Genomic DNA, 19,837 nt, shown 5'->3' on the forward strand with positions numbered 1-19,837 from the left:
TTAAAAGACTCATCTAAAAATTAAAGATCTATGTAATAAAGGAAACTCTTAATATTAGAAAATAATACAAGTAGATTCTGTAATAACCTAAAAGTGTGGAAAATACCTCTATCAAAGAATCAAAATTCAAACATGATCAAGGGGTAAATTAATAAGTGACCTACCTACAAGTAAAGAAGAAACATTTTGGTCTGGCAAAGCAAAAAAACAAAAATAAAGAGCCAAACAAAAATTCAATAATCAACTTGGGGAAAATATTTTCAAAATATATTAAAAATTAAGAAATAAGAAACTAAATAAATGTACTATTTAAGGTCAAATTTAAAAGACTCCATTACATAAAATGGCAAAAGAACTGAACAAAATTTTTATTTTTTTTTAACTGGAGGATAATTGCTTTACAATGCTGTGGTGATCTCTGCCATACATCAAGAGGAATCAGTCATTGCTGTTGTTCAGTCAGTCATGTTGGACTCTTTGCAACCCCATGGACTTCAGCACACCAGGCTTCCCTGTCCTTCACTATCTCCTAGAGGTTGCTCAAACTCATATCCATTGAGCCGATGATGCCATCCAACCATCTCATCCCCTGTTGCCCCTTCTCCTCCTGCCCTCAATCTTTCCCAGCATCAAGGTCTTATTAGAAAAGAGTCAGCTTTTCACATTAGGTGGTCAAGGTATTGGAACTTCAGCTTCAGGACCAGTCCTTCCAATGAATATTCAGGGTTGATTTCCTTTAGGATTGACAGGTTTGATCTCCTTGCAGTCCAAGGGACAGGTTTGATCTCCTTGCAGTCCAAGAGTCTTCTCCAGCACCACAGTTTGAAAGCATTGATTCTTCAGACCTCAGCCTTCTTTATGGTCCAACTCACATCCATACATGACTACTGGAAAAACCATAGCTGTGACTAGATGGACCTTTGTCAGCAAAGTGATGTCTCTGATTTTTAATATGCTGTCTAGGTTTGTCATAGCTTTTCTTCCAAGGAGCAAGCATCTTTTAATTTCACGACTGCAGTCACCATCTGCAGTGATTTTGGAGCCCACGAGAATAAAGTCTGTCTTAGTTTTCATTGTTTCCCCATGTATTTGCCATGAAGAGATGGGACCTGATGCCAAGATCTTAGCTTTTTGAATGCTGAATTTTAAGCCTGCTTCTTTACCTTCCTCTTTCACCTTCATCAAGAAATTCTTTAGTTCCTCTTTGCTTTCTGCCATTAGAGTGGTGTCCTCTGCATATCTGAAGTTATTGATATTTGGTATTTCTCCTGGAATTCTTGAAAGTGTAGTCACTCAGTTGTTCCAGCTTGAGCTTCATTCAGCCTGGAATTTCTTTTTTTTTTAATTTATTTATTTTAATTGGAGGATAATTATATTACAGTATTATGATGGTTTTTGCCATATATCAACATGAATTGGCCACAGATATACGTGTGTCCCCCAAAATCCTGAATCTCCCTCCTACCTTCCTCCCCACCTTATTCATCTGGATTGTCCCAGAGCACCGGCTTTGAGTGCCCTGCTTCATGCATTGAACTTGCACTGGTCATCTATTTAACATATGGTAATGTACATGTTTCAATGCTATTCTCTCAAATCATCCCACTCTTGCCTTCTCCCACTGAGTCCAAAAATCTGTTCTTTACATCTGTGTCTCCTTTGTGGCCCTGCATGTAGGATCATTACTGTCTTTCTAAATTCCATATATATGTGTTAATATACAGTATTTGTCTGCCTCTTTCTGATTTACTTTGCTCTGTATAATAGGTTCCAGTTTTGTCCACCTCATTAGAATTGACGCAGATGCATTCCTTCTTACAGCTGAGTAATATTCCATTGTGTATATGTACCACAGCTTCCTTATCCATTCATCTGCTAATAGACATCTAGGTTGTTTCCATGTCCCAGCTATTGTAAACAGTGCTGCAATGAACACTGGGTGCATGTGTCTTTTAGAATTGTGGTTTCCAATAACCCTGTGTATGAGACAGCAAAAGAGACACTGATGTATGGAACAGTCTTATGGACTCTGTGGGAGAGGGAGAGGGTGGGAAGATTTGGGAGAATGGCATTGAAACATGTAAAATATCATGTATGAAACGAGATGCCAGTCCAGGTTCAATGCACGATACTGGATGCTTGGGGCTAGTGCACTGGGATGACCCAGAGGGATGGTATGGGGAGGGAGGAGGGAGGAGGGTTCAGGATGGGGAGCACATGTATACCTGTGATGGATTCATTTTGATATTTGGCAAAACTAATACAATTATGTAAAGTTTAAAAATAAAATAAAATTAAAGAAAAAAAGAATTGTGGTTTCCTCAGTGTATACCCATTAGTAGGATTGCTGGGTCATATGGTAGTTTGGGGGCTTTCCAGTTGATAATAGTGATAAATAACCTGCCTGCTAATGCAAGAGATGTAAGGGACACAGGTTTGATCTCTGAGTTGAGAAAATTCCCTAGAGGGGCATGGCAGCCCACTTCAGTATTCTTGCCTCAAGAATCCCATGGACAGAGGAGCATGAGGGGCTATAGTACATAGTGTCACAAAGAGTTGGACAAGACTGAAGTGACTTAGCACACATGCACATGCATGGTAGTTTTATTCCTAGTTTGTTACAGAATCTCCATACTATTCTCCATAGCAGCTGTACCATTTTACGTTCCCACCAACAGTGCAGTTGGGTTCCCTTTTCTCTACATCCTCTCCAGCGTGTATTGTCTGTAGTTTCTTTGATGATGGCCATTGTGATTGGTGTGGGATGATACCTCATTGTAGTTTTGATTTGCATTTCTCTAATAATGAGTAATGTGGAGCATCTTTTTATGTGTTTATTGTCTATCTGTATGTCTTCTTTGGAAAAATGTCTTTTTAGGTCTTCTGCCCATTTTTTGATCAGGCTGTTTATTTTTCTGATTTTCAGCTGTATGAACTGCCTGTATATTTTGGAGATTAAATCTTTGTCAGTTACTTCATTTACAATTATTTTCTCCCATTCTGAGGATTGTCTTTTAATCTTGTTTATTGTTTCCTTTGCTGTGCAAAAGCTTTTAAGTTTAATGAGGTCCCATTTGTTTATTTTTGTTTTTATTTGCATTATTCTAGGTGTGTCAAAGAGGAACTTGCTGTGATATATATAGAAACTCAAAGACCCAGAATAACTGAAGCAATCTTGAGGAAAAAGATGGAACTGGAGAAATTGATCTTCCTGATTACAGAGTATACTGCAAAGCTGCAGTCATCAGGACAGTATGGTTCTGGCACAAAGACAGAAATATAGGCCAAGGGAACAAGATAGAAAGCCTAGCAATAAACTCAAGCACCTATGGGCACCTTGTCTTTGACAAAGGAGGCAAGAATAAACAATGGATAAAAGCAGCCTCTTCAATGAGCGGTGCTGGGAAAACTGGACATGTTAACAAATGAAACTAGAACACTTCCTAACACCATGCACAAAAATAAACTCAAAATGGCTTACAGACTTAAATGTAATGCCCAAAACTATAAAGCTCTTAGAGGAAAACATAGGCAGTACATTCTCTGAAAAAATATTTTAGAAAAAGACATACAAATGACCCTTAAATATATAAAAAGATGATTAAATCTACTCTTAGTAACAGAAATGTAAACTAAAATATCTTTGGAAAACCATTTCTTTCTTATCAGGTTGTCTGTTCTCTATTCCTATCTGTTGTGATCCATGCACCATTATCTCAGGCATTTATTATTTTAGGCTTATTAAACATCGAATAATATGCTAGTGCTAGTCAAGCTACCTATAAAGGACAATGAGTAGAGCCTGGTAGAATGAAAGCACTCAGTAGCAATAGCTATCCTCATTTTAGTCCCTTCTAATCATGAATAATATATGACCTGGATGCGCCTCCAAAAGTTTGGGGAGCAGTTGGCATGTTCCATCCTCTACGTGCCCATTAACCAAATGATCTGTACATGCACATCTGCTAACAAAAATAAAAATTCTAGAAGCAATCCTTTCCCAATTTTTGTACCAAATAACTTATAGGGCAATGAATATCTTTGGGTAAATAATTCTATTGGTTCTATTTTCTCATTCTGAACTGAAAAAGAAGATGATACTGTCAACTAAGGAAAAGCTGCCTTTGGTGTATTAAGTCTGAACAAGATTGGGTCAAGTGCATAAGTTACCATGGCAACAACAAAATCAGGATGCATCATCTCCCATAGAAACAGCATTGAAGGGGCCTTGTGTCTGATCTGAGTAAAAGCTTTCTCTTGCTGTCAGGCCTTGTTTGAATCCACTTCTACAGCTACATCCTGGGATGCAAGTTGCAAGGATACAAGGAGGGCACAAAGAACCACAGACTCTGGAATTATAAGTCAGTTAACAGCTTTGACATTTTCAGGCATACTGCCCACCATTATTAGAGAAAGTGTAGGAGAGCCATGTCAGTCAGTAATGAAATGCTTGATATTCAAACATGGGAGAAGCCAGCTCAAAAATAGCTTAATTTTAAAGTTAAACAGGAAAAACTGTATCTCCATTCTAAGGCAGTCCTATTGTTCACATGACACTCTAGAAAGTTGATCATTCACTGTTTCCAATGCTAGGTAAATAAAGAGCTACAAAATGAAAGTAGACACTTGCAATCCTGCTGCTAACAGACATTTTGACAAACAATTATATGGGGAATGTGAAGAACTCCAAAAACAAGGATCATTTCACTCAGCCTTGTTCATTTTATACCATTACTCAAAACTGATACTGAATATTTTGATGAGAAATCCTCAGCTAGAACTGAACTGGCCAATAGCTGAGTGCTGGAGTAGCCTAACCAGAAAGTAGTCTTTAGAGGTTAAAAAGAGGAAAAATATCTCTATACTTAACATGTGTGTGTGCTTAGTCTTTCTGTTGTGTCCAACTCTTTGCAACACCATGGACTGTAGCCCGCCAGGCTCCTCTGTCTGTGGAATTCTCCAGGCAAGTACACTGGAGTGGGTGGCATTCCGTTCTCCTGGGGATCCTCCAGATCCAGGGATCAGAGCTGGGTCTACCAAATTGCAAGCAGCTTCTTTACTGTCTGAGTCACCAGGGAAGCCCATGCATTAACATGAGGGCCAACCAATTCCTGTATATGTCCCAGCACTTCCCATGTAAAGATTACTGTGATCCCTCATGGTAATGAGATAAGTTCAAAGGCTTGTATAATCCCCTACATTTTATTCAGCACTTCTCAGATAGCAGCCCGTACTCAAGCAACCATGGGTACAAATGTTTTACACATCCTAGACTCTGTATGCTTCATGATATCTTGGTGGTTTCTTGTGAAGCTCATTTCACAAGGACACAGGAGAGCTAGGTCTTTTGCTCTAGGTTAGTAATCAGAAAACCAAACTTTGGAGAAAAGGAGGCTAGCTACTAAAGGGTCTTTGATGTGATGAAGACCCAAATACTCTGTCCTCAAAGTACACAGCCATGATTGGAAAAACCATTGAGGGAAGGAAGCTGAGTAAAGAAGCCATTGGAGATTTACTGATAAACGACTTTCACAAGAGTGCTGGTACAATGATATGGAGAAGAGAAGTATGTCAGGGAAAGGGGAAATGTGAGCCATGCAAGGTTCCAGAAACTAGAGCAACAGTAGATGATGGCACATATGAGCACAGAGAAAACACTGTGAGTGAGAATTAATGGTCATGTGGGCAAAGGACTTTTGTGAGCCAAAGAGATAATCAAATTCATGAGCCTAGTTGAGTCGCTTGTCCCCCAAGTAAGGTACTAAATTCCAAAGAAGGAGAGGGTGTCTTCATTCTTCAGTCTCCAAATGTAGTATGCATCACACCCAAGACATCCAAGGGGATAATGCCAGTTTCAAACATCTGGTGGAGGGATGAGCACAGTAATATAATGTTGTAATAAAACAGTCAAGTGTGATGTCATTACACCTCACTCAGTTCTTTGATATACTTCAACCCATGCTAACTGAGCACTGGCGTTGCACTTGTCCCTGTGTGGGCAGATTCACAGTATGAGTCTGCATCACATAGGAACAAATTGAATGCCAATAAGAACAACAAGATGGCTGTGTGGATCACAACAAACTGTGGAAAATTCTGAAAGAGATGAGAATACCAGACTACCTTACCTGACTCTTGAGAAATCTGTATGCAGGTCAAGAAGCAACAGTTAGAACTGGACATGGAAGAATGGTCCCAAATAGGGAAAGGAGTACATCAAGGCTGTATATTGTTGCCTTATTTATTTAACTTATATGCAGAGTACATCATGGAAAATGCCAGGCTCAATGAAGCACAAGCTGGAATCAAGATTTCTGGGAGAAACAGCAATAACTTCAGATATGCAGATGACACCACTCTTATGGCAGAAAGTGAAGAAGAACTAAAGAGCCTCTTGATGAAAGTGAAAGAGGAGAGTGAAAAAGTTGGCTTAAAATTTAACATTCATGAAACGAAGATTATGGCCTCCTGTCCCATCACTTCATGGCAAATAGATGGGGAAACAATGTAAACAGTGACAGACTTCATTTCCTTGGGCTCCAAAATCACTGCAGATGGTGACTGCAGCCATGAAATTAAATGATGCTTGCTCCTTGGAAGAAAAGCTATGACCAACCTAGACAGCATATGAAAAAGCAGAGACATCATTTTGCTGACAAAGGTATGTCTAGTCAAAGCTATGGTTTTTCCTGTGGTCATGTATGGATGTGACAGTTTGACTATAAAGAAAGCTGAGCACTGAAGAATTGATGCTTCTGAACTGTAGTGTTGAAGAAGACTCTTGAGAGTCCCTTGGGCTGCAAGGAGATGCAACCAGTTAATCCTAAAGGAAATCAGCCTTGAATATTCATTGGAAGGAGTGATGCTGAAGCTGAAACTCCAATACTTTAGCCACCTGATGTGAAGAACTGACTCATTGTAAAAGACCCTGATGCTAGGAAAGGTTGAAGGCAGGAGGAGAAGGAGACGACAGAGGATGAGATGGTTCAATGGTGTCACCAACTGATGGACATGAGTTTGAGTAGGCTCTGGGATTTGGGGATGGACAGGGAAGCCTGGCATGCTGCAATCCATGGGATCACAAAGATTCGGACACGACTGAGCAACTGGACTGAACTGAACTGAAGAACAACAACGAAAATGGATTTAAACACATCAGCTGTGATTAAATATGGGGTTCATAGTGGCTCTAATGGAACAAATACTTCATGGTCACTGTGATTAAATGCCAGGAAATAGATTCACTTTTTGGAAATTGGATAAGCAGAGGCAAATAATGAAACCATTATCCTGTGTGTGGCACATGAACTATAACATTGGTTACCAAACAGTGGATGAGGGAAGTGTCTCATCAGAGAAGAATTTCATCTAATAAATGAAGAAGCATAGATAGAATGAAAATACCTCCATTTTCAACCTCAAATGACACAAGCACTGTAGGCAATGAGCACCAGTATCTGCTTGATCTACAAAATTAGGGACAACCATACAGTATTCCCCTCCCAGTGGATGAATGCCACACTGCCTCTGAGCCATTCTTGCCAAATTAGAAGACTGAACCAGAAGACAAGATCCAAACCCCAATTTGCAGGAAAAGCTGGGGACAGAGGAGTGTATTAAATGATGCCAGTGAGATGAAATTAGCAAAATGCTGCATGTGGATGACTCTGTAGATCAAAGGATTCATTTCTCATGAGAAACAGAGAGAGCAAGAGAGGGGTAATTTTACAGAGAATTAGCAAGCATATTGAAAAACTGCAGTGCCTGAGACTAAATGGCATCCAGAATTGGTGAAAACATTAACATTTATGAGAGAATAAAGACACAAATTCAGTCCTTGGGTCAGGAAGATCCCCCTGGAGGAGAAAATGGCAACCCACTCCAATATTCTTGCCTGGAGAATCCCATGGACAAAGAAGCCTGGCAGGATGCAGTCCATGGAGTCACAAAGAGTTGTACACAACTGAGCAGCCACACACACCACCACGCAAGGGAAAACAGTGTTAGTGAGGATACTGATCATGTGGGGAAAGAACTGAGTGAAGTGTATTGACATCACACTTAACTCTTTTATTACAATATTATATTACTGTGCTCATCCCTCCACAGATGCCAGATGCTTGAAACGGGCATTATCTCTTGGCTGTCTTGGGTGTGATGCATACTACATTTGGAGACTGAAGAATGAAGACTCCCTCTCCTTCATTGGATCTTAGTACATTACTTGGGGGACAAGTGACTCAACTAGCCTCATGAATTTGATTATATTTTGGCTCACAAGGGAAACTTTGGGCTTCCCACATAGCTCAGTGGGTAAGGAATCCTCCCACAATGGGAAGATCCCCTTGAGAAGAACTCACTCCAGTGTTATTCCATGGAGAATCCCACGGACAGGAACCTGGCTAGCTACAGTCCACTGGGTCACAAGTCAACACGACTGAAGCGACTGAGTAGAGCATACAAGGAAAACTTTACCATGAGTACTGAAGATACTAAGTAGTCATTAACACTTGTCTAGGCATGATAATGGGCTTCTCTGGTGGCTCAGGTTGTAAAGAATCCACCTGCAATGAAGGAGACTTATGTTCATTCCTGGGCTGGGACGATCTGATAGAGAAGGGAATGACTACCCACTCCAGTATTCTTGCCTGAAGAATCCCATGGATAGAGGTGCCTGGTGGGCTATAGTCCATGGAGTCACAAAGAATAGACCACGACTGAACGACTAACACTTTAACATTTCAGTTATAAAAATGGCATGTATTGTGGCAGTAAAGTAGTCTTTTGTAGGAATCTTTATCTTAGCGAGCTATATTATGTAATACACGTGGATTAACTGACTAAATGTTTAAGATTCATCTGAAGAAACCTAGAGGGGTGGGGAAATTAATAGGTTTACATGAAATAAATTTGACCAAGTGCTCATGAAAATTGAATTTGGGTGAGACTTACATGAGAGTTCATTATAATAGTTAACTCATCATGTATAAGTTTGACAATATTTATAACAGACAATTGTTTAAAATATCCAAATCCACAAAAAAGAATAATGAAATACAAATTTCTAGGTATAGAGCAATATTAGAATTCGTAAAAGTTAACTTCAGATCAACTTAAGTGAAAGTTTAGAACTAAAGGTAAAATAAATAGGGCCTTATTTTTTTGTTTGTTTATTGGAATCTTGTTTGCTCCTTTTTGTTTTTGTTTGCTATGAGAATTCTGGAAGCACCCATTTTCTGATTCATCTGCTCCAGGACACCACAGGTCTCCATGGCTTCCATTCCCCTGCTGCACTGTTTTCTGGTGTAGCCATGACTGGGTTGGAGAAACCCCAAGTCCTACCTGGGGACCAAACATGTTACTGCTTTGACCAAAATCAATTTTTCCTACCATAGATTATTGGTAGGAAATGCTGAGGGTCAGAAAGGAACAAATCCATTGAGAAAGGAGAAGCAGAGCTCCTAGAGCCAAAAATCAAGTCAAGGGTAAGGAATAAATATGCACTGAAGGGAATACACTTATAGGATTGAGCCACATACACTGTCTAAGCACTTTCATACCTGCTGTACTGTTCAGTTCTCACAATAATTGTGCAAAGGAGGGACGTGACATTATCTCCTTGTTTTGTTTTTCTTTTTCATTTTTTTAAATTGAAAGATAATTGCTTTACAGAATTTTGCTGTTTTCTATCAAACCTCAACATGAATACATATATCCCCTCCCTTTTGAAACTCCCTCCCATCTCCCTCCCCATCTCACCCCTCCAGTTTGATACAGAGTTCCTGTTTGAGTTTCCTGAGCCATAAAGCAAATTCCCGTTGGCTATCTATTTTACCTATGTAAGTTTCCATGTTACTTTCTCCATACATCTCACCCTCCTGTCCCCTCTCCCCATGTTCATAAGTCTATTCTCTACGTCTGTTTCTCCATTGCTGCCCTGTAAATAAATTCTTCAGTACAATTTTTCAAGATTCCGTGTATGAGTGTTAGAATACAATATTTATTTTTCTCTTTCTGACTCACTTCACTCTGTATAATAGGTTCTAGGTTCATCCACCTCATTAGTACCAACTTAAATGCATTCCTTTTTATGGCTGAGTAATATTCCCTTGTGTATATGTACCATAACTTCTTTATCCATTCATCTGTCAATGGACATCTAGGTTGCTTCCATGTTCTAGCTATTGTAATAGTGCTACAATGAACAATGGGATACATGTGTCTCTTTCAATTTTGGTTTCTTCAAGGTATATGCCTAGGAGTGGGATTTCTGGGTCATATAGTGGTTTTATTCCTAGTTTTTTAAGGAATCTCCATACCGTCTTTCATAGTCACAGAATCAATTTACATTCTCACCAACAGTGCAAGAGGGTTCCCTTTTCTCCACACCCCTTCCAGCATTTATTGTTTGTAGACTTTTTGATGATGGCCATTCTGACCAGTGTGAGGTGATATCTCATTATAGTTTTGGTTTGCATTTCTCTAATGAGTGATGTTGAGCATCTTTTCCGGTGTTTGTTAGTCATCTGTATGTCTTCTTTGGAGAAAGGTCTGTTTAGGTCTTTTTCCCATTTTGGCTGGGTTGTTTGTTTTTCAGGCATTGAGTTGTATGAGCTGCTTGTATATTTTAGGAATTAATCCTTTGTCAGCTGTTTCATTTGCTATTATTTTCTACCACTCTGAGGGTTGTCTTTTCACCTGTGCAAAAGCTTAAATTTAATCAGATCCCACTTCTTTACTTCTGTTTTTATTTCCATTACTCTAGGAGGTGGGTCATAAAGGATCTTGCTTTGATTTATGTCATCGAGTGTTCTGCCTATGTTTTCCTCTTAAGAGTTTTATAGTTTCTGGTTTTACATTTAGGTCTTTAATCTATTTTGAGTTTATCTTTGTGTATGGTGTTAGGAAGTGTTCTAGTTTCATCCTTTTACATGTAGCTGTCCAGTTTTCCCAGCACCATTTATCAAAGAGGCTGTCTTTGCCCCATTGTATATTCTTGCCTCCTTTCTCAAAAATAAGATACCCATAGGTGCATGGGTTTATTTCTGAGCTTTCTATCTTGTTCCGTTGGTCTATATTGCTGTATTTGTGCCAGTACCATACTGTCTTGACTGTAGCTCTGTAGTATAACCTGAAGTCCAGAAGCTTGATTCATCCCGCTCCATTCTTCTTTCTCAAGACTGCTTTGGCCATTCGGGGTCTTCTGTGTTTCCATATGAATTGTGAAATTTTTTGTTCTAGTTCTGTAAAAAATGTCATTGGTAAGTTAATACGGATTGCATTGAATCTGTAGATTGCATTTGGTAGTATAGTCATTTTCAAAATATTGATTCTTCCTACCCAGGAGCATGGAATATCTCTCCATCTGTTTATGTCATCTTTGATTTCTTTCTTTAGTGTCTTTTAATTTTCTGTGTACAGTTCTTTTGTCTCCTTAGGCAAGTTTATTCCTAGATATTTAATTCTTTTTGTTGTACTGGTGAATGTGATTGGTTCCTTAATTTATCTTTCTGATTTTTCATTGTTAGTATATAGAAATGCAATTGATTTCTGTGTATTGATTTTGTATCCTACAACTTTGCTGAATTCACTGATTAGCTCTAGTAATTTTCTGATACTATCTTAGGGTTTTCTATGTACAGTATCATGTCATCTGCAAACAGTGAGAGCGTTACTTCTTCTTTTCTTATCAGGATACCTTTTATTTCTCTTTCTTTGATTGCTGGAGCTAGGACTTCCAGAACTATGTTGAATAATAGTGGTGAAAGTGGACACCCTTGTCTTGTTCCTGATCTTAGGGGGAATGCTTTCAGTTTTTCACCATTGAGAATAATGTTTGCTGTATTATATATTATATATGGCCTTTACTATGTTCAGGTAGGTTCCTTCTATGCTCATTTTTTGAAGAGTTTTAATCATAAATGGGTGCTGAATTTTGTCAAAAGCTTTTTCTGCACCTATTGAGATGATCATATGGTTTTTACTTTTCAATTTGTTAATATGGTGTATCACATTGATTGATTTGCATATATTGAGGAATCCTTGCTTTCCTGGAATAAACCCAACTTGATCATGGTGTATGAGCTTTTAGATGTGTTGCTGAATTCTGTTTGCTAAAATTTTGTTGAGGATTTTTGCGTCTATATTCATCAGTGATATTGGCCCTTAGTTTTCTTTTTGTGTGTTGTCTTTGTCTGGTTTTGGTGTCAGGCCTCGTAGATGGTGGCTTCATAGAATGAGGTTGGAAGTGTTCCTTCCTCTGTAATTTTTTGAAAGAGTTTTAGAAAGATAGGCATTAGCTCTTCTCTAAATGTTTGACAGAATTCTCCTGTGAAGCAATCTGGTCCTGGGCTTTTGTTTTGGGGGAGATTTTTGGTCACAGCCTCAATTTCAGTGCTTTTAATTATGTTGTTCTTAATTTGTATTTCTTCCTGGTTCAGTCTTGGAAGATTGAACTTTTCTAAGAATGTGTCCATTTCTTCCAGAAAGACGCTTACTCCTTGGAAGGAAAGTTATGACCAACCTAGATAGCATATTCAAAAACAGAGACATTACTTTGCCAACAAAGGTTCGTCTAGTCAAGGCTATGGTTTTTCCTGTGGTCATGTATGGATGTGAGAGTTGGACTGTGAAGAAGGCTGAGCGCCAAAGAATTGATGCTTTTGAACTGTGGTATTGGAGAAGACTCTTGAGAGTCCCTTGGACTGCAAGGAGATCCAACCAGTCCATCCTGAAGGAGATCAGTCCTGGGATTTCTTTGGAAGGAAATCCAAAGGAATGATGCTAAAGCTGAAACTCCAGTACTTTGGCCACCTTATGCAAAGAGTTGACTCATTGGAAAAGACTCTGATGCTGGGAGGGATTGGGGGCAGGAGGAGAAGGGGACGACAGAGGATAAGATGGCTGGATGGCATCACTGACTTGATGGACGTGAGTCTGAATGAACTCTGGGAGTTGGTGATGGACAGGGAGGCCTGGCGTGCTGTGATTCATGGGGTCGCAAAGAGTCGGACACGACTGAGCGACTGATCTGATCTGATCTGATCCATTTTATTGCCATATAGCTGTTCATAATAGACCCTTATAATCCTTTGTATTTCTGCATTGTCTGTTGTAACCTCTCCTTTTTTGTTTCTAATTTTGTTGATTTGATTTTTCTCTCTCTTTTTTCCTTGATGAGTCTGGCTAAAGGTTTATCAATTTTGTTTATCTTCACAAAGAAACAACTTTTAGTTTTATTAATCTTTACTATTGTTTCTTTCATTTCCTTTTCATTTATTTCTGCTTAGCTCTTTATGATTTCTTTCCTTATACTAGTTTTGGGGTTTTTTTTTTGTTGTTGTTCTTCTTTTTCCAATTGTTTTAGGTGTAAAGTTAGATTGTCTATTCGATGTTTTTCTTATTTCTTGAGGTAGGATTGTATTGCTATAAACTTCCCTCTTAGAACTGCCTTTGCTGCATCCCATAGGTTTTGAGTTGTCATGTTTTCACTGTAATTTGTGTCTAGAAATTTTTGACTTTCCTTTTGATTTCTTCAGTAACCTGTTGGTTATTTAGAAAAGTGTTGTATAATGTACATGTGCTTATGTATCTTTCAGTTTTTTTTTCCTTCTTGTAATTGATATCTAGTCTCATAGCATTGTGGTCAGAGAAGATGTTTGATACAGTTTCAATTTTCTTAAATTTACTGAGGTTTGATTTGTGACTGAAGATGTAGTCTATGCTGAAGAATGTTCTGTGTGTACTTGAGAAGAAGGTGTATTCTGCATTTGGATGGAATGTCCAAAAGATATCAATGAGATCCATCTCATCTAATGTATCTTTTAAGACTTGCGTTTCCTTATTAATTTTCTGTTTTGATGATCTGTCCATTGGTGTGAGTGGGGTGTTAAAAAAAGTGAAAGTGAAGTCGCTCAGTCATGTCCGACTCTTTGCGACCCCATGGACTGTAGCCTACCAGGCTCCTCTGTCCATGGGATTTTCCAGGCAAGAATGCTGGGAGTGGGTTGCCATTTCCTTCTCCAGGGGATCTTCCCAACCCAGGGATCGAACTCAGGTCTCCTGCATTGTAGGCAGACGCTTTTACCATCTGAGCTACCAGGGGTGTTAAAGTCTCCTACTATTATTGTGTTACTGTCAATTTCTCCTTTTATGTCTGTTATTGTTTGTCTTGTGTATTGAGGTGCTTTTATGTTGGGTGCATTGATATTTACAATTGTTATGTCTTCCTCTTGAATTGATCCCTTGATCATTATGTAGTGTCCTTCCTTATCTCTTGTAATCTTCTTTATTTTAAGGTCTATTTTGTCTGATATGAGGATTGCTACTCCAGCTTTCTGTTGCTTCCCATTTGCATGGAATCTGTTTTTCCATCCTATCACTTTCAGTCTATAAGTGTCTTGAGGTCTGAAGTGGGTTTCTTGTAGACAGCATATATATGGGTCATGTTTTTGTATCCATTCAACCAGTCTGTGTCTTTTGGTTGGAGCATTTAACCCATTTACATTTAAAGTAATTATTAATTTATATGTTCCTATTGCCATTTTTATTAATTATTTGCAGTTTGTTTTTGTAGATCTTTTTTTTCTCTTGTATTTCCTGACTACATAAATTCCTTTAACATTTGCTGTAAAGCTGGTTTGATGGTACTGAATTGTCTTAATTTTTGCTTGTCTAAAAAGCTTTTTCTTTCTCCATCAATTTTGAATGAGACCCTTGCTGGGTAGAGTAATCTTGGTTGTACATTTTTCCCTTTCAGTACTTTCAATATATTCTACCATTCCCTTCTGTCCTGAAGAGTTTCTGTGGAAAGATCACCTGTTTAGGTGTTAAATGTATGGGGCTTCCCTTGTATGCTACTTGTTGGTTTTAATATTCTTTCTTTGTGTTTAATCCTTGTTAGTTTGATTAGAATGTGTCTAGATGTGTTTCTCCTCGGGCTTATTTTGTATGAGACTCTTTGTGCCTCTTGACTATTTCCTTTTCCATGTTGGGGAAATATTTGACTATAATCTCTTAAAAATTTTTCTCATACCCTTTCTTTCTTCTTTCCTTCTTCTGGGACACCTATATTTCAAATGTTGTTGTGTTTAATATGGTCCCAGAGGTCTCTGAGACTATCCTCAGTTCTTTTCATTCTTTTTACTTTATTCTACTCCTCAGAAGTTATTTCCACCATTTTATCTTCCAGCTCACTGTTCTTCTGCTTCAGATATTCTATTATGCTATTGATTACTTCTAGAGTATTTTTAATTTCAGTAATTGTGTTGTTTGTCTCTGTATGTTTATTCTTTAATTCTTTTAGGTCTTTGTTAATTGATTCTTGCATTTTCTCCATTTTGTTTTCAATCATCTTTACTATCATTATTCTGAATTATTTTTCAGGGAGTTTGCCTATTTCCTCTTCATTTATTTGTACTTCTGTGTTTCTAGTTTGTTCCTTTGTTTGTGTAGTATTTCTCTGCCTTTTCATTATTTTTTTTAACTTATTGCTTTTGAGGTCTCCTTTTCCCAGACTTCAAGGTTGAATTCTTTCTTCCTTTTGGTTTTTGCCCTCCTAAGGTTGGTCCAGTGGTTTGTGTAAGGTTTGTATAGGGTGAGATTTGTGCTGAGTTTTTGTTGTTTGTTTGTTTTTCCTCTGATGGACAAGGCTGAGGTGGTAATCCTGTCTGCTGATGATATGGTTCGTATTTTTGTTTTGTTTGTTGTTTAGATGAGGCGTCCTGCACAGGGTGCTACTGGTGGTTGGGTGATGCTGGGTGTTGTATTCAAGTGGTTTTCTTTGTGTGAGTTCTCACTACTTGATACTCCCTACAGTAAGTTCTCTCATAGTCTAGGGTCTTGAAGTCAGTGCTCCCACTCCAAAGGTTGAGGGCTTGATCTCTGGTCAGGAACGAAGATTCCACAAGAGATGTGTTATGGTGTTAAGTGAGATTAAATCAAATACCCAAAAACAAGAAACCAGAGATGAATCCCAGACAAATGGCAGTTACAAAGTCAGACAAATATAATTAAAACAATGGAATATACACATATACATATACACCCATGAGCAAAGTCAAAATAATGCTACAAAAATAAAGTACAATAGAATGACCCAGCGAACAAAGGAAATGAAAAATTATATTTACCAGTTAAGGAAAAAATTAACTAAAGCACAAAGTGGAAAACAAAACTAAAGCAAGCTGCCAAATGAGGAATAAAGCAATGAAAATAAAACTAACAAATATGTTGAGAGGAAAGAAAGAAAGAAAAGATGGAATAGATATGCAAAGTTAAGTAGAGGTAGATGAAGAAGATTTATATACAATAAAGATTAACTGCAAGGGAAAAAGAACAGTAGGAAAGGCAAGCAAAGGAATAAATGTAGAAAAAATATAATAGGTTTAAGAAAATTAAAACTTAAAATTACAAAAAAGAGAAAAGAAAAGAAAAAAAAAGGAAGAAGAAAGAAAAAAGGGAAATAAAAAGGAAAACTCCACAGAACTGCAAAAGACCAACGTAGAGGCAGAGGTTTATAACAACAATAAAAACTGTGACTGAATATACACATATATATATACACCCATAAGCAAAATCAAAACAGTACTTTATTTTTATTGACCCAGTGAACAAATGAAAGCAAAAAATATGTGTACCAGAACAAAACTAACTAAGCACAAACTGGAAAACAAAACAAAAGCAAGGTGCCAATTGGGGAATAAAGCAGTGAAAATAAAACTAATGAATATGTTGAAAGGAAAGGAAAGGAAAGGAAAGAAAGAATAGATATGCAAAGTTAATTATAGGTAGATAAAGAAGATTTATATACATTAAAGATAACTGAAAGGGGAAAAGAACAGTAGGAAAAGAAACAAAAGAATAAAAGTATAAAAATAATAATAGGTTTTAAAAATTAAAAAAAGAGAAAAGAAAAAAATGGAAAACTCTTCATAACTGCAAAAGTCCAAGGTAGAGGCACAGGTTTATAACATTAAAAAATGTGACTGAGGGGAAAAAAAGAGAAAAAAAACTCAAAAGTTTAACTAAATTTCATAGTGCCAATAAAATCGGCAACTACAACACAGGGGGAACAAAAAGGGAAAAAAGAAATAAAATCCAAAAGAATCTACAGAACAAGTCAAAAAATAAGAAGAATAAATGTTTTTTTTGAGTCACTGTTGTCAGAGTCCTTTCCCTCGCTGGGAGTCACAGCCCACCTCACCTCTCTAGGATGCCCTCCAACACTGTGCTGATCTCTGGACTTGTTGTGGGGGCAGGTCAGATCCTAACCTGGTCCTACTCCTCTGCCTCCAATGTCCACAGCTATCAGAACTAGTGCGTTTTCTTTTGTGGGAGCTCTCTATGACCTTTTATATATCCCACAGACACATAGTCTGCCTAGTTGATCCTGTGGATTTAATCTGCAGTTTGTACAGCTTGTGAGAAGGTTTTGGGTCTTCTTCCTTAGTCACACTGCCCCTGGGTTTCAATTGTGGTTTTATTTCCATCTGCATGTGGGTTGTCCACTGGGGTTTGCTCCTGAGGCTGCCCTGGAGGACTTGGGTTTGCCCCCTATGAGGGCCAGATGTGGCGGTCGTGCAGCTGCTTGGGTTGCAGGGGTTCTGGCAGCACCAGGTACTCAGGGGAGTTGGCGGCTAGGGCAGCAGGAAATATAGTGCTTTAGAAGGGTATGGCAACCAGTCTTGGCCAATACATTCCAGCATTCTTGTCTGGAGAAGCTCCCTCCCTGACAGAGAAGCCTGGCAGGCCACAGTCTACAGGGTCGTGAAGAGTCAAACACTACCAAAGTGACCCTGAGTGCATAGACCTAAGACTTCTTTTTGCGTGTTTCATCTCTGCCCCAGTGAGAGCTGAGTGTGAAGGTGGCGCAGCTGCTTGGCTTGCAGGGACCCTGGCAGCGCCAAGTGTGCAGGCAAATGAGTCCTGGCAGTCCTTTGCCACTGGAGTTATGGCCCTATCAGAGTATTTTTTTTTTTTTTGAGCCTCTTGTAGCTGGGGATCAGAAGGCCTCTTTGGCCAGTCTTTCTCCATAGCTCTGCCCATTCAGGCACTTAAAGGGATCCCTTGCCTGGGGTCCTTCTCTGTTGTTTGACCCATCAGGCACATAGAGGGGACCCACTGGCTGGGGTCCTACTCTGTAGATTGGTGCATCAGGCACTTAAAGGGACACACTGGGTGGGGTCCTAATCTGTAGTTCCGAGCATCAGGCATTTGATCGGTCAGCCTCTCTACCGTTCAGCTGCCAATGCTGGCGTGTGGGGAGAAAGAGGCTATGGTGATGGCTCCACCCCCTAGGCATGACTCAGCAGTATCACCTTGCTTTCATGGCTGCCCAGCTTTCCTGCACAGGCATTTCCCACCGCAATCTAATCCCTCACATCCCCTTGATCCGTCTCTCTGCAGTCAACAGCAGCCCTTGCCCTGGGATTGTGGTGCAATCCCTAAACTTCAGCTCCCAGCCTCTGCACCTTCCAGGTAATCTACGTCCCTGTTCAGGGTATGTACGGCTGTGGCAAGGACTGTCTGATTCTCATTCCATTTAGGCTGCAACAGATCAGCTGTTTCACTCTCAGCCTTAAATGTTTCCCCTCTGACTCAGACAATTGCCCCATGTGGGGATCGGACCTCTGCTTCAGTTCCTCTACCAGGCGAGGGCAGGTCCAGTCCTATTAACGCTCCTGTTTTCCTCCTAGTTCCTTCATCCTACCGAGTTTTTCGTGAGTCTATACATTCTTTTCTGTTGGTCAGGTACTCCTGTCCACTCCCAGCTGGTGTTGTGCATGCACTTATGTGTCTGAAGGTGTATTCCTGACGTATCCATAGGGAGAGATGTACTCCACATCCACCTACTCCTCTGCCACCTTGCTCTCCTATCTCCTTGTTTTCATGAAGGACTAGAGCCTCTTAGAGGAAGGGCAAGGTGGCATGTTCGGATTCTTATTAGTGGCTCCACCACACATTACTTTGCACCTCTGCCAGGGGTTCTAACAGCCACCCCCTAGCTCACCAAAATCACTGTGGGAAATATTGACAGGGCAAGTAAATGAAGTCCAGTTTGCTCAGCACTGTGCTGGGCATATTCCAATTCAGGAAGGGGGCCTACTTTGGTTCTGGCTCTACTGTGATGGTAGATGATGCTTCTAGAGTTAGGGGTCACCCAGTGGTTCACAACTGCTCCTGATCCACACTTGCCATTCTGCACACAAGGTCACAAGTGAAAAGTGTGAACATGGGAACTCAGTTATGGGCTAAGAGAGGACTTCAGGGCCTAACTCAGGAGGTGTGAAGCTTGATGTACTGACCATAGGTAGAGGTGCTGCCAAGCTGATCACATGGACAGCAGGTCTGGTTACCTGTTCACAAGGAATGAGCTTGATGTATATTCATCCCAAGAGCACCTGCTGAGTCCAGCAGAGTTCCTGGCATAACATCAAGTATAGTTCCTACAAAACTTTCTTGTGTCTCATAATGCCATTTCATGCCAGTAGAAAATTGCCACTCACAAATGGAGAGTGGTTATTGTGTCAACTTTGCTCCCCTGACATATTTGACCCAATGCCAGAATCCTGTGACCCAATTCTCCTCTGTCTTTAACCTCCATCCTTTAAGACTTGGGTCTTGTGAGATACAGATCCTGCTGACTGAACCCTTCCCATCCCCTAGTTAAGTACGTGCCTGTGGCTCAACACCATTTGTAGACTGATCAGTTCTCGCTCCATAAGTCTGTTCAGAAGAACATGGGAAGACAGGGATCTTCCCATCATTGTGGGAAAAGCTCAGAGTCTAGTCTCTGGATGTTTTAATGATATAACATTAAATTTTAATTAAATTTTTC

Source organism: Bos indicus x Bos taurus, chromosome X, assembly GCF_003369695.1.
Source record: "Bos indicus x Bos taurus breed Angus x Brahman F1 hybrid chromosome X, Bos_hybrid_MaternalHap_v2.0, whole genome shotgun sequence".
NCBI lineage: Eukaryota > Metazoa > Chordata > Mammalia > Artiodactyla > Bovidae > Bos > Bos indicus x Bos taurus.